Source organism: Abramis brama (genome assembly GCF_963993115.1).
Source record: "Abramis brama genome assembly, chromosome: 8".
NCBI lineage: Eukaryota > Metazoa > Chordata > Actinopteri > Cypriniformes > Leuciscidae > Abramis > Abramis brama.
The window spans coordinates 6,279,517-6,291,289 of NC_139970.1; positions in this window are offsets into that span (position 1 = coordinate 6,279,517).

Below are 11,773 nucleotides of genomic sequence, written 5' to 3' on the forward strand. Positions count from 1 at the left end.
ATAATGCTCTAAAGAACCAGACCACTGGCACACCAGAAGTCTTTTTTTGCATAGGCCGGGAATCGGACCCGGGTCTCCCGCGTGGCAGGCGAGAATTCTACCACTGAACCACCAATGCTCAGCCTCCTCGAAAAGACACGCCCCTGTGTGATCGATACGAACAGGTAGTGAAGGTATGCTTCCTGGTAAGAGATGGAAGATGAGGAACATTTATTGATCTTGAGTAAAAACCCTTTTTACGAGGGGCACATAATATGGGGCTGCACAAAGATGAGAAGATTCATAATGACAAGGGATTTGCCTTGAGCTTACAATTGCCATCAGTAATGAAGTGACATGGTAATACTCTAAAGAACCAGACCACTGGCACACCAGAAATCTTTTTTTGCATAGGCCGGGAATCGGACCCGGGTCTCCCGCGTGGCAGGCGAGAATTCTACCACTGAACCACCAATGCTCGGCCTCCTCGAAAAGACACGCCCCTGTGTGATCGATACGAACAGGGAGTGAAGGTATGCTTCCTGGTAAGAGATGGAAGATGAGGAACATTTATTGATCTTGAGTAAAAACCCTTTTTACGAGGGGCACATAATATGGGGCTGCACAAAGATGAGAAGATTCATAATGACAGGGGATTTGCCTTGAGCTTACAATTGCCATCAGTAATGTGGATTAGCAGAAGTGACTTGATAATGCTCTAAAGAACCAGACCACTGGCACACCAGAAGTCTTTTTTTGCATAGGCCGGGAATCGGACCCGGGTCTCCCGCTTGGCAGGCGAGAATTCTACCACTGAACCACCAATGCTCGGCCTCCTCGAAAAGACACGCCCCTGTGTGATCGATACGAACAGGGAGTGAAGGTATGCTTCCTGGTAAGAGATGGAAGATGAGGAACATGTATTGATCTTGAGTAAAAACCCTTTTTACGAGGGGCACATAATATGGGGCTGCACAAAGATGAGAAGATTCATAATGACAGGGGATTTGCCTTGAGCTTACAATTGCCATCAGTAATGTGGATTAGCAGAAGTGACTTGATAATGCTCTAAAGAACCAGACCACTGGCACACCAGAAGTCTTTTTTTGCATAGGCCGGGAATCGGACCCGGGTCTCCCGCATGGCAGGCGAGAATTCTACCACTGAACCACCAATGCTCAGCCTCCTCGAAAAGACACGCCCCTGTGTGATCGATACGAACAGGGAGTGAAGGTATGCTTCCTGGTAAGAGATGGAAGATGAGGAACATTTATTGATCTTGAGTAAAAACCCTTTTTACGAGGGGCACATAATATGGGGCTGCACAAAGATGAGAAGATTCATAATGACAGGGGATTTGCCTTGAGCTTACAATTGCCATCAGTAATGAAGTGACATGGTAATACTCTAAAGAACCAGACCACTGGCACACCAGAAATCTTTTTTTGCATTGGCCGGGAATCGGACCCGGGTCTCCCGCGTGGCAGGCGAGAATTCTACCACTGAACCACCAATGCTCGGCCTCCTCGAAAAGACACGCCCCTGTGTGATCGATACGAACAGGGAGTGAAGGTATGCTTCCTGGTAAGCGATGGAAGATGAGGAACATTTATTGATCTTGAGTAAAAACCCTTTTTACGAGGGGCACATAATATGGGGCTGCACAAAGATGAGAAGATTCATAATGACAGGGGATTTGTCTTGAGCTTACAACTGCCATCAGTAATGAAGTGACATGATAATACTCTAAAGAACCAGACCACTGGCACACCAGAAGTCTTTTTTTTGCATTGGCCGGGAATCGAACCCGGGTCTCCCGCGTGGCAGGCGAGAATTCTACCACTGAACCACCAATGCTCAGCCTCCTCAAAAAGACACGCCCCTGTGTGATCGATACGAACAGGGAGTGAAGGTATGCTTCCTGGTAAGCGATGGAAGATGAGGAACATGTATTGATCTTGAGTAAAAACCCTTTTTAAGAGGGGCACATAATATGGGGCTGCACAAAGATGAGAAGATTCATAATGACAGGGGATTTGCCTTGAGCTTACAACTGCCATCAGTAATGAAGTGACATGATAATACTCTAAAGAACCAGACCACTGGCACACCAGAAGCCTTTTTTATGCATTGGCCGGGAATCGAACCCGGGTCTCCCGCGTGGCAGGCGAGAATTCTACCACTGAACCACCAATGCTCTGCCCCCTCAAAAAGACACGCCCCTGTGTGATCGATACGAACAGGGAGTGAAGGTATGCTTCCTGGTAAGAGATGGAAGATGAGGAACATGTATTGATCTTGAGTAAAAACCCTTTTTACGAGGGGCACATAATATGGGGCTGCACAAAGATGAGAAGATTCATAATGACAGGGGATTTGCCTTGAGCTTACAATTGCCATCAGTAATGTGGATTAGCAGAAGTGACTTGATAATGCTCTAAAGAACCAGACCACTGGCACACCAGAAGTCTTTTTTTGCATAGGCCGGGAATCGGACCCGGGTCTCCCGCATGGCAGGCGAGAATTCTACCACTGAACCACCAATGCTCGGCCTCCTCGAAAAGACACGCCCCTGTGTGATCGATACGAACAGGGAGTGAAGGTATGCTTCCTGGTAAGCGATGGCAGATGAGGAACATTTATTGATCTTGAGTAAAAACCCTTTTTACGAGGGGCACATAATATGGGGCTGCACAAAGATGAGAAGATTCATAATGACAGGGGATTTGCCTTGAGCTTACAATTGCCATCAGTAATGAAGTGACATGATAATACTCTAAAGAACCAGACCACTGGCACACCAGAAGTCTTTTTTTGCATTGGCCGGGAATCGGACCCGGGTCTCCCGCGTGGCAGGCGAGAATTCTACCACTGAACCACCAATGCTCGGCCTCCTCGAAAAGACACGCCCCTGTGTGATCGATACGAACAGGGAGTGAAGGTATGCTTCCTGGTAAGAGATGGAAGATGAGGAACATTTATTGATCTTGAGTAAAAACCCTTTTTACGAGGGGCACATAATATGGGGCTGCACAAAGATGAGAAGATTCATAATGACAGGGGATTTGCCTTGAGCTTACAACTGCCATCAGTAATGAAGTGACATGATAATACTCTAAAGAACCAGACCACTGGCACACCAGAAGCCTTTTTTTTGCATTGGCCGGGAATCGAACCCGGGTCTCCCGCGTGGCAGGCGAGAATTCTACCACTGAACCACCAATGCTCGGCCCCCTCAAAAAGACACGCCCCTGTGTGATCGATACGAACAGGGAGTGAAGGTATGCTTCCTGGTAAGAGATGGAAGATGAGGAACATTTATTGATCTTGAGTAAAAACCCTTTTTACGAGGGGCACATAATATGGGGCTGCACAAAGATGAGAAGATTCATAATGACAGGGGATTTGCCTTGAGCTTACAATTGCCATCAGTAATGAAGTGACATGATAATACTCTAAAGAACCAGACCACTGGCACACCAGAAGTCTTTTTTTGCATTGGCCGGGAATCGGACCCGGGTCTCCCGCGTGGCAGGCGAGAATTCTACCACTGAACCACCAATGCTCGGCCTCCTCGAAAAGACACGCCCCTGTGTGATCGATACGAACAGGGAGTGAAGGTATGCTTCCTGGTAAGAGATGGAAGATGAGGAACATTTATTGATCTTGAGTAAAAACCCTTTTTACGAGGGGCACATAATATGGGGCTGCACATAGATGAGAAGATTCATAATGACAGGGGATTTGCCTTGAGCTTACAACTGCCATCAGTAATGAAGTGACATGATAATACTCTAAAGAACCAGACCACTGGCACACCAGAAGTCTTTTTTTTGCATTGGCCGGGAATCGAACCCGGGTCTCCCGCGTGGCAGGCGAGAATTCTACCACTGAACCACCAATGCTCAGCCTCCTCAAAAAGACACGCCCCTGTGTGATCGATACGAACAGGGAGTGAAGGTATGCTTCCTGGTAAGCGATGGAAGATGAGGAACATTTATTGATCTTGAGTAAAAACCCTTTTTACGAGGGGCACATAATATGGGGCTGCACAAAGATGAGAAGATTCATAATGACAGGGGATTTGCCTTGAGCTTACAACTGCCATCAGTAATGAAGTGACATGATAATACTCTAAAGAACCAGACCACTGGCACACCAGAAGCCTTTTTTTTGCATTGGCCGGGAATCGAACCCGGGTCTCCCGCGTGGCAGGCGAGAATTCTACCACTGAACCACCAATGCTCGGCCTCCTCGAAAAGACACGCCCCTGTGTGATCGATACGAACAGGGAGTGAAGGTATGCTTCCTGGTAAGAGATGGAAGATGAGGAACATTTATTGATCTTGAGTAAAAACCCTTTTTACGAGGGGCACATAATATGGGGCTGCACATAGATGAGAAGATTCATAATGACAGGGGATTTGCCTTGAGCTTACAACTGCCATCAGTAATGAAGTGACATGATAATACTCTAAAGAACCAGACCACTGGCACACCAGAAGTCTTTTTTTTGCATTGGCCGGGAATCGAACCCGGGTCTCCCGCGTGTGCAGGCGAGAATTCTACCACTGAACCACCAATGCTCAGCCTCCTCAAAAAGACACGCCCCTGTGTGATCGATACGAACAGGGAGTGAAGGTATGCTTCCTGGTAAGCGATGGAAGATGAGGAACATTTATTGATCTTGAGTAAAAACCCTTTTTACGAGGGGCACATAATATGGGGCTGCACAAAGATGAGAAGATTCATAATGACAGGGGATTTGCCTTGAGCTTACAACTGCCATCAGTAATGAAGTGACATGATAATACTCTAAAGAACCAGACCACTGGCACACCAGAAGCCTTTTTTTTGCATTGGCCGGGAATCGAACCCGGGTCTCCCGCGTGGCAGGCGAGAATTCTACCACTGAACCACCAATGCTCGGCCCCCTCAAAAAGACACGCCCCTGTGTGATCGATACGAACAGGGAGTGAAGGTATGCTTCCTGGTAAGAGATGGAAGATGAGGAACATGTATTGATCTTGAGTAAAAACCCTTTTTACGAGGGGCACATAATATGGGGCTGCACAAAGATGAGAAGATTCATAATGACAGGGGATTTGCCTTGAGCTTACAACTGCCATCAGTAATGAAGTGACATGATAATACTCTAAAGAACCAGACCACTGGCACACCAGAAGCCTTTTTTATGCATTGGCCGGGAATCGAACCCGGGTCTCCCGCGTGGCAGGCGAGAATTCTACCACTGAACCACCAATGCTCTGCCCCCTCAAAAAGACACGCCCCTGTGTGATCGATACGAACAGGGAGTGAAGGTATGCTTCCTGGTAAGAGATGGAAGATGAGGAACATGTATTGATCTTGAGTAAAAACCCTTTTTACGAGGGGCACATAATATGGGGCTGCACAAAGATGAGAAGATTCATAATGACAGGGGATTTGCCTTGAGCTTACAATTGCCATCAGTAATGTGGATTAGCAGAAGTGACTTGATAATGCTCTAAAGAACCAGACCACTGGCACACCAGAAGTCTTTTTTTGCATAGGCCGGGAATCGGACCCGGGTCTCCCGCATGGCAGGCGAGAATTCTACCACTGAACCACCAATGCTCAGCCTCCTCGAAAAGACACGCCCCTGTGTGATCGATACGAACAGGGAGTGAAGGTATGCTTCCTGGTAAGAGATGGAAGATGAGGAACATTTAATGATCTTGAGTAAAAACCCTTTTTACGAGGGGCACATAATATGGGGCTGCACAAAGATGAGAAGATTCATAATGACAAGGGATTTGCCTTGAGCTTACAATTGCCATCAGTAATGAAGTGACATGATAATACTCTAAAGAACCAGACCACTGGCACACCAGAAGTCTTTTTTTGCATTGGCCGGGAATCGGACCCGGGTCTCCCGCGTGGCAGGCGAGAATTCTACCACTGAACCACCAATGCTCGGCCTCCTCGAAAAGACACGCCCCTGTGTGATCGATACGAACAGGGAGTGAAGGTATGCTTCCTGGTAAGAGATGGAAGATGAGGAACATTTATTGATCTTGAGTAAAAACCCTTTTTACGAGGGGCACATAATATGGGGCTGCACATAGATGAGAAGATTCATAATGACAGGGGATTTGCCTTGAGCTTACAATTGCCATCAGTAATGTGGATTAGCAAAAGTGACATGATAATACTCTAATGAACCAGACCACTGGCACACCAGAAGTCTTTTTTTGCATTGGCCGGGAATCGGACCCGGGTCTCCCGCGTGGCAGGCGAGAATTCTACCACTGAACCACCAATGCTCGGCCTCCTCAAAAAGACACGCCCCTGTGTGATCGATACGAACAGGGAGTGAAGGTATGCTTCCTGGTAAGAGATGGAAGATGAGGAACATGTATTGATCTTGAGTAAAAACCCTTTTTACGAGGGGCACATAATATGGGGCTGCACAAAGATGAGAAGATTCATAATGACAGGGGATTTGCCTTGAGCTTACAATTGCCATCAGTAATGTGGATTAGCAGAAGTGACTTGATAATGCTCTAAAGAACCAGACCACTGGCACACCAGAAGTCTTTTTTTGCATAGGCCGGGAATCGGACCCGGGTCTCCCGCGTGGCAGGCGAGAATTCTACCACTGAACCACCAATGCTCAGCCTCCTCGAAAAGACACGCCCCTGTGTGATCGATACGAACAGGGAGTGAAGGTATGCTTCCTGGTAAGAGCTGGAAGATGAGGAACATTTATTGATCTTGAGTAAAAACCCTTTTTACGAGGGGCACATAATATGGGTCTGCACAAAGATGAGAAGATTCATAATGACAAGGGATTTGCCTTGAGCTTACATTTGCCATCAGTAATGAAGTGACATGATAATGCTCTAAAGAACCAGACCACTGGCACACCAGAAGTCTTTTTTTGCATTGGCCGGGAATCGGACCCGGGTCTCCCGCGTGGCAGGCGAGAATTCTACCACTGAACCACCAATGCTCAGCCTCCTCGAAAAGACACGCCCCTGTGTGATCGATACGAACAGGGAGTGAAGGTATGCTTCCTGGTAAGAGATGGAAGATGAGGAACATTTAATGATCTTGAGTAAAAACCCTTTTTACGAGGGGCACATAATATGGGGCTGCACAAAGATGAGAAGATTCATAATGACAAGGGATTTGCCTTGAGCTTACAATTGCCATCAGTAATGAAGTGACATGGTAATACTCTAAAGAACCAGACCACTGGCACACCAGAAGTCTTTTTTTGCATAGGCCGGGAATCGGACCCGGGTCTCCCGCATGGCAGGCGAGAATTCTACCACTGAACCACCAATGCTCGGCCTCCTCGAAAAGACACGCCCCTGTGTGATCGATACGAACAGGGAGTGAAGGTATGCTTCCTGGTAAGCGATGGAAGATGAGGAACATTTATTGATCTTGAGTAAAAACCCTTTTTACGAGGGGCACATAATATGGGGCTGCACAAAGATGAGAAGATTCATAATGACAGGGGATTTGCCTTGAGCTTACAACTGCCATCAGTAATGAAGTGACATGATAATACTCTAAAGAACCAGACCACTGGCACACCAGAAGTCTTTTTTTTTGCATTGGCCGGGAATCGAACCCGGGTCTCCCGCGTGGCAGGCGAGAATTCTACCACTGAACCACCAATGCTCGGCCTCCTCAAAAAGACACGCCCCTGTGTGATCGATACGAACAGGGAGTGAAGGTATGCTTCCTGGTAAGCGATGGAAGATGAGGAACATTTATTGATCTTGAGTAAAAACCCTTTTTACGAGGGGCACATAATATGGGGCTGCACAAAGATGAGAAGATTCATAATGACAGGGGATTTGCCTTGAGCTTACAACTGCCATCAGTAATGAAGTGACATGATAATACTCTAAAGAACCAGACCACTGGCACACCAGAAGGTGTTTTTTTTTGCATTGGCCGGGAATCGAACCCGGGTCTCCCGCGTGGCAGGCGAGAATTCTACCACTGAACCACCAATGCTCGGCCCCCTCAAAAAGACACGCCCCTGTGTGATCGATACGAACAGGGAGTGAAGGTATGCTTCCTGGTAAGAGATGGAAGATGAGGAACATGTATTGATCTTGAGTAAAAACCCTTTTTACGAGGGGCACATAATATGGGGCTGCACAAAGATGAGAAGATTCATAATGACAGGGGATTTGCCTTGAGCTTACAATTGCCATCAGTAATGTGGATTAGCAGAAGTGACTTGATAATGCTCTAAAGAACCAGACCACTGGCACACCAGAAGTCTTTTTTTGCATAGGCCGGGAATCGGACCCGGGTCTCCCGCATGGCAGGCGAGAATTCTACCACTGAACCACCAATGCTCGGCCTCCTCGAAAAGACACGCCCCTGTGTGATCGATACGAACAGGGAGTGAAGGTATGCTTCCTGGTAAGCGATGGAAGATGAGGAACATTTATTGATCTTGAGTAAAAACCCTTTTTACGAGGGGCACATAATATGGGGCTGCACAAAGATGAGAAGATTCATAATGACAGGGGATTTGCCTTGAGCTTACAATTGCCATCAGTAATGAAGTGACATGATAATACTCTAAAGAACCAGACCACTGGCACACCAGAAGTCTTTTTTTGCATTGGCCGGGAATCGGACCCGGGTCTCCCGCGTGGCAGGCGAGAATTCGACCACTGAACCACCAATGCTCGGCCTCCACAAAAAGACACGCCCCTGCGTGATCGATACGAACAGGGAGTGAAGGTATGCTTCCTGGTAAGAGATGGAAGATGAGGAACATTTATTGATCTTGAGTAAAAACCCTTTTTACGAGGGGCACATAATATGGGGCTGCACAAAGATGAGAAGATTCATAATGACAGGGGATTTGCCTTGAGCTTACAATTGCCATCAGTAATGAAGTGACATGGTAATACTCTAAAGAACCAGACCACTGGCACACCAGAAATCTTTTTTTGCATTGGCCGGGAATCGGACCCAGGTCTCCCGCGTGGCAGGCGAGAATTCTACCACTGAACCACCATTGCTCGACCTCCTCGAAAAGACACGCCCCTGTGTGATCGATACGAACAGGGAGTGACGGTATGATTCCTGGTAAGAGATGGAAGATGAGGAACATTTATCGATACATAATATGGGGCTGCACAAAGATGAGAAGATTCATAATGACAGGGGATTTGCCTTGAGCTTACAATTGCCATCAGTAATGAAGTGACATGATAATGCTCTAAAGAACCAGACCACTGGCACACCAGAAGTCTTTTTTTGCATAGGCCGGGAATCGGACCCGGGTCTCCCGCGTGGCAGGCGAGAATTCTACCACTGAACCACCAATGCTTGGCCTCCTCGAAAAGACACGCCCCTGTGTGATCGATACGAACAGGGAGTGAAGGTATGCTTCCTGGTAAGCGATGGAAGATGAGGAACATTTATTGATCTTGAGTAAAAACCCTTTTTACGAGGGGCACATAATATGGGGCTGCACAAAGATGAGAAGATTCATAATGACAGGGGATTTGCCTTGAGCTTACAATTGCCATCAGTAATGTGGATTAGCAGAAGTGACTTGATAATGCTCTAAAGAACCAGACCACTGGCACACCAGAAGTCTTTTTTTGCATAGGCCGGGAATCGGACCCGGGTCTCCCGCATGGCAGGCGAGAATTCTACCACTGAACCACCAATACTCGGCCTCCTCGAAAAGACACGCCCCTGTGTGATCGATACGAACAGGGAGTGAAGGTATGCTTCCTGGTAAGAGATGGAAGATGAGGAACATTTATTGATCTTGAGTAAAAACCCTTTTTACGAGGGGCACATAATATGGGGCTGCACAATTGCCATCAGTAATGTGGATTAGCAGAAGTGACATGATAATACTGTAATGAACCAGACCACTGACACACCAGAAGTCTTTTTTTGCATTGGCCGGGAATCGGACCCGGGTCTCCCGCGCGGCAGGCGAGAATTCTACCACTGAACCACCAATGCTTGGCCTCCTCAAAAAGACACGCCCCTGCGTGATCGATACGATCAGGGAGTGAAGGTATGCTTCCTGGTAAGAGATGGAAGATGAGGAACATTTATTGATCTTGAGTAAAAACCCTTTTTACGAGGGGCACATAATATGGGGCTGCACATAGATGAGAAGATTCATAATGACAGGGGATTTGCCTTGAGCTTACAATTGCCATCAGTAATGAAGTGACATGATAATACTCTAAAGAACCAGACCACTGGCACACCAGAAGTCTTTTTTTGCATTGGCCGGGAATCGGACCCGGGTCTCCCGCGTGGCAGGCGAGAATTCTACCACTGAACCACCAATGCTCGGCCTCCTCAAAAAGACACGCCCCTGTGTGATCGATACGAACAGGGAGTGAAGGTATGCTTCCTGGTAAGAGATGGAAGATGAGGAACATGTATTGATCTTGAGTAAAAACCCTTTTTACGAGGGGCACATAATATGGGGCTGCACAAAGATGAGAAGATTCATAATGACAGGGGATTTGCCTTGCGCTTACAATTGCCATCAGTAATGTGGATTAGCAGAAGTGACTTGATAATGCTCTAAAGAACCAGACCACTGGCACACCAGAAGTCTTTTTTTGCATAGGCCGGGAATCGGACCCGGGTCTCCCGCGTGGCAGGCGAGAATTCTACCACTGAACCACCAATGCTCGGCCGCCTCGAAAAGACACGCCCCTGTGTGATCGATACGAACAGGGAGTGAAGGTATGCTTCCTGGTAAGCGATGGAAGATGAGGAACATTTATTGATCTTGAGTAAAAACCCTTTTTACGAGGGGCACATAATATGGGGCTGCACAAAGATGAGAAGATTCATAATGACAGGGGATTTGCCTTGAGCTTACAATTGCCATCAGTAATGTGGATTAGCAGAAGTGACTTGATAATGCTCTAAAGAACCAGACCACTGGCACACCAGAAGTCTTTTTTTGCATAGGCCGGGAATCGGACCCGGGTCTCCCGCATGGCAGGCGAGAATTCTACCACTGAACCACCAATGCTCGGCCTCCTCGAAAAGACACGCCCCTGTGTGATCGATACGAACAGGGAGTGAAGGTATGCTTCCTGTTAAGAGATGGAAGATGAGGAACATTTATTGATCTTGAGTAAAAACCCTTTTTACGAGGGGCACATAATATGGGGCTGCACAATTGCCATCAGTAATGTGGATTAGCAGAAGTGACATGATAATACTGTAATGAACCAGACCACTGACACACCAGAAGTCTTTTTTTGCATTGGCCGGGAATCGGACCCGGGTCTCCCGCGCGGCAGGCGAGAATTCTACCACTGAACCACCAATGCTTGGCCTCCTCAAAAAGACACGCCCCTGCGTGATCGATACGATCAGGGAGTGAAGGTATGCTTCCTGGTAAGAGATGGAAGATGAGGAACATTTATTGATCTTGAGTAAAAACCCTTTTTACGAGGGGCACATAATATGGGGCTGCACATAGATGAGAAGATTCATAATGACAGGGGATTTGCCTTGAGCTTACAATTGCCATCAGTAATGAAGTGACATGATAATACTCTAAAGAACCAGACCACTGGCACACCAGAAGTCTAATTTTTGCATTGGCCGGGAATCGGACCCGGGTCTCCCGCGTGGCAGGCGAGAATTCTACCACTGAACCACCAATGCTCGGCCTCCTCGAAAAGACACGCCCCTGTGTGATCGATACGAACAGGGAGTGAAGGTATGCTTCCTGGTAAGAGATGGAAGATGAGGAACATTTATTGATCTT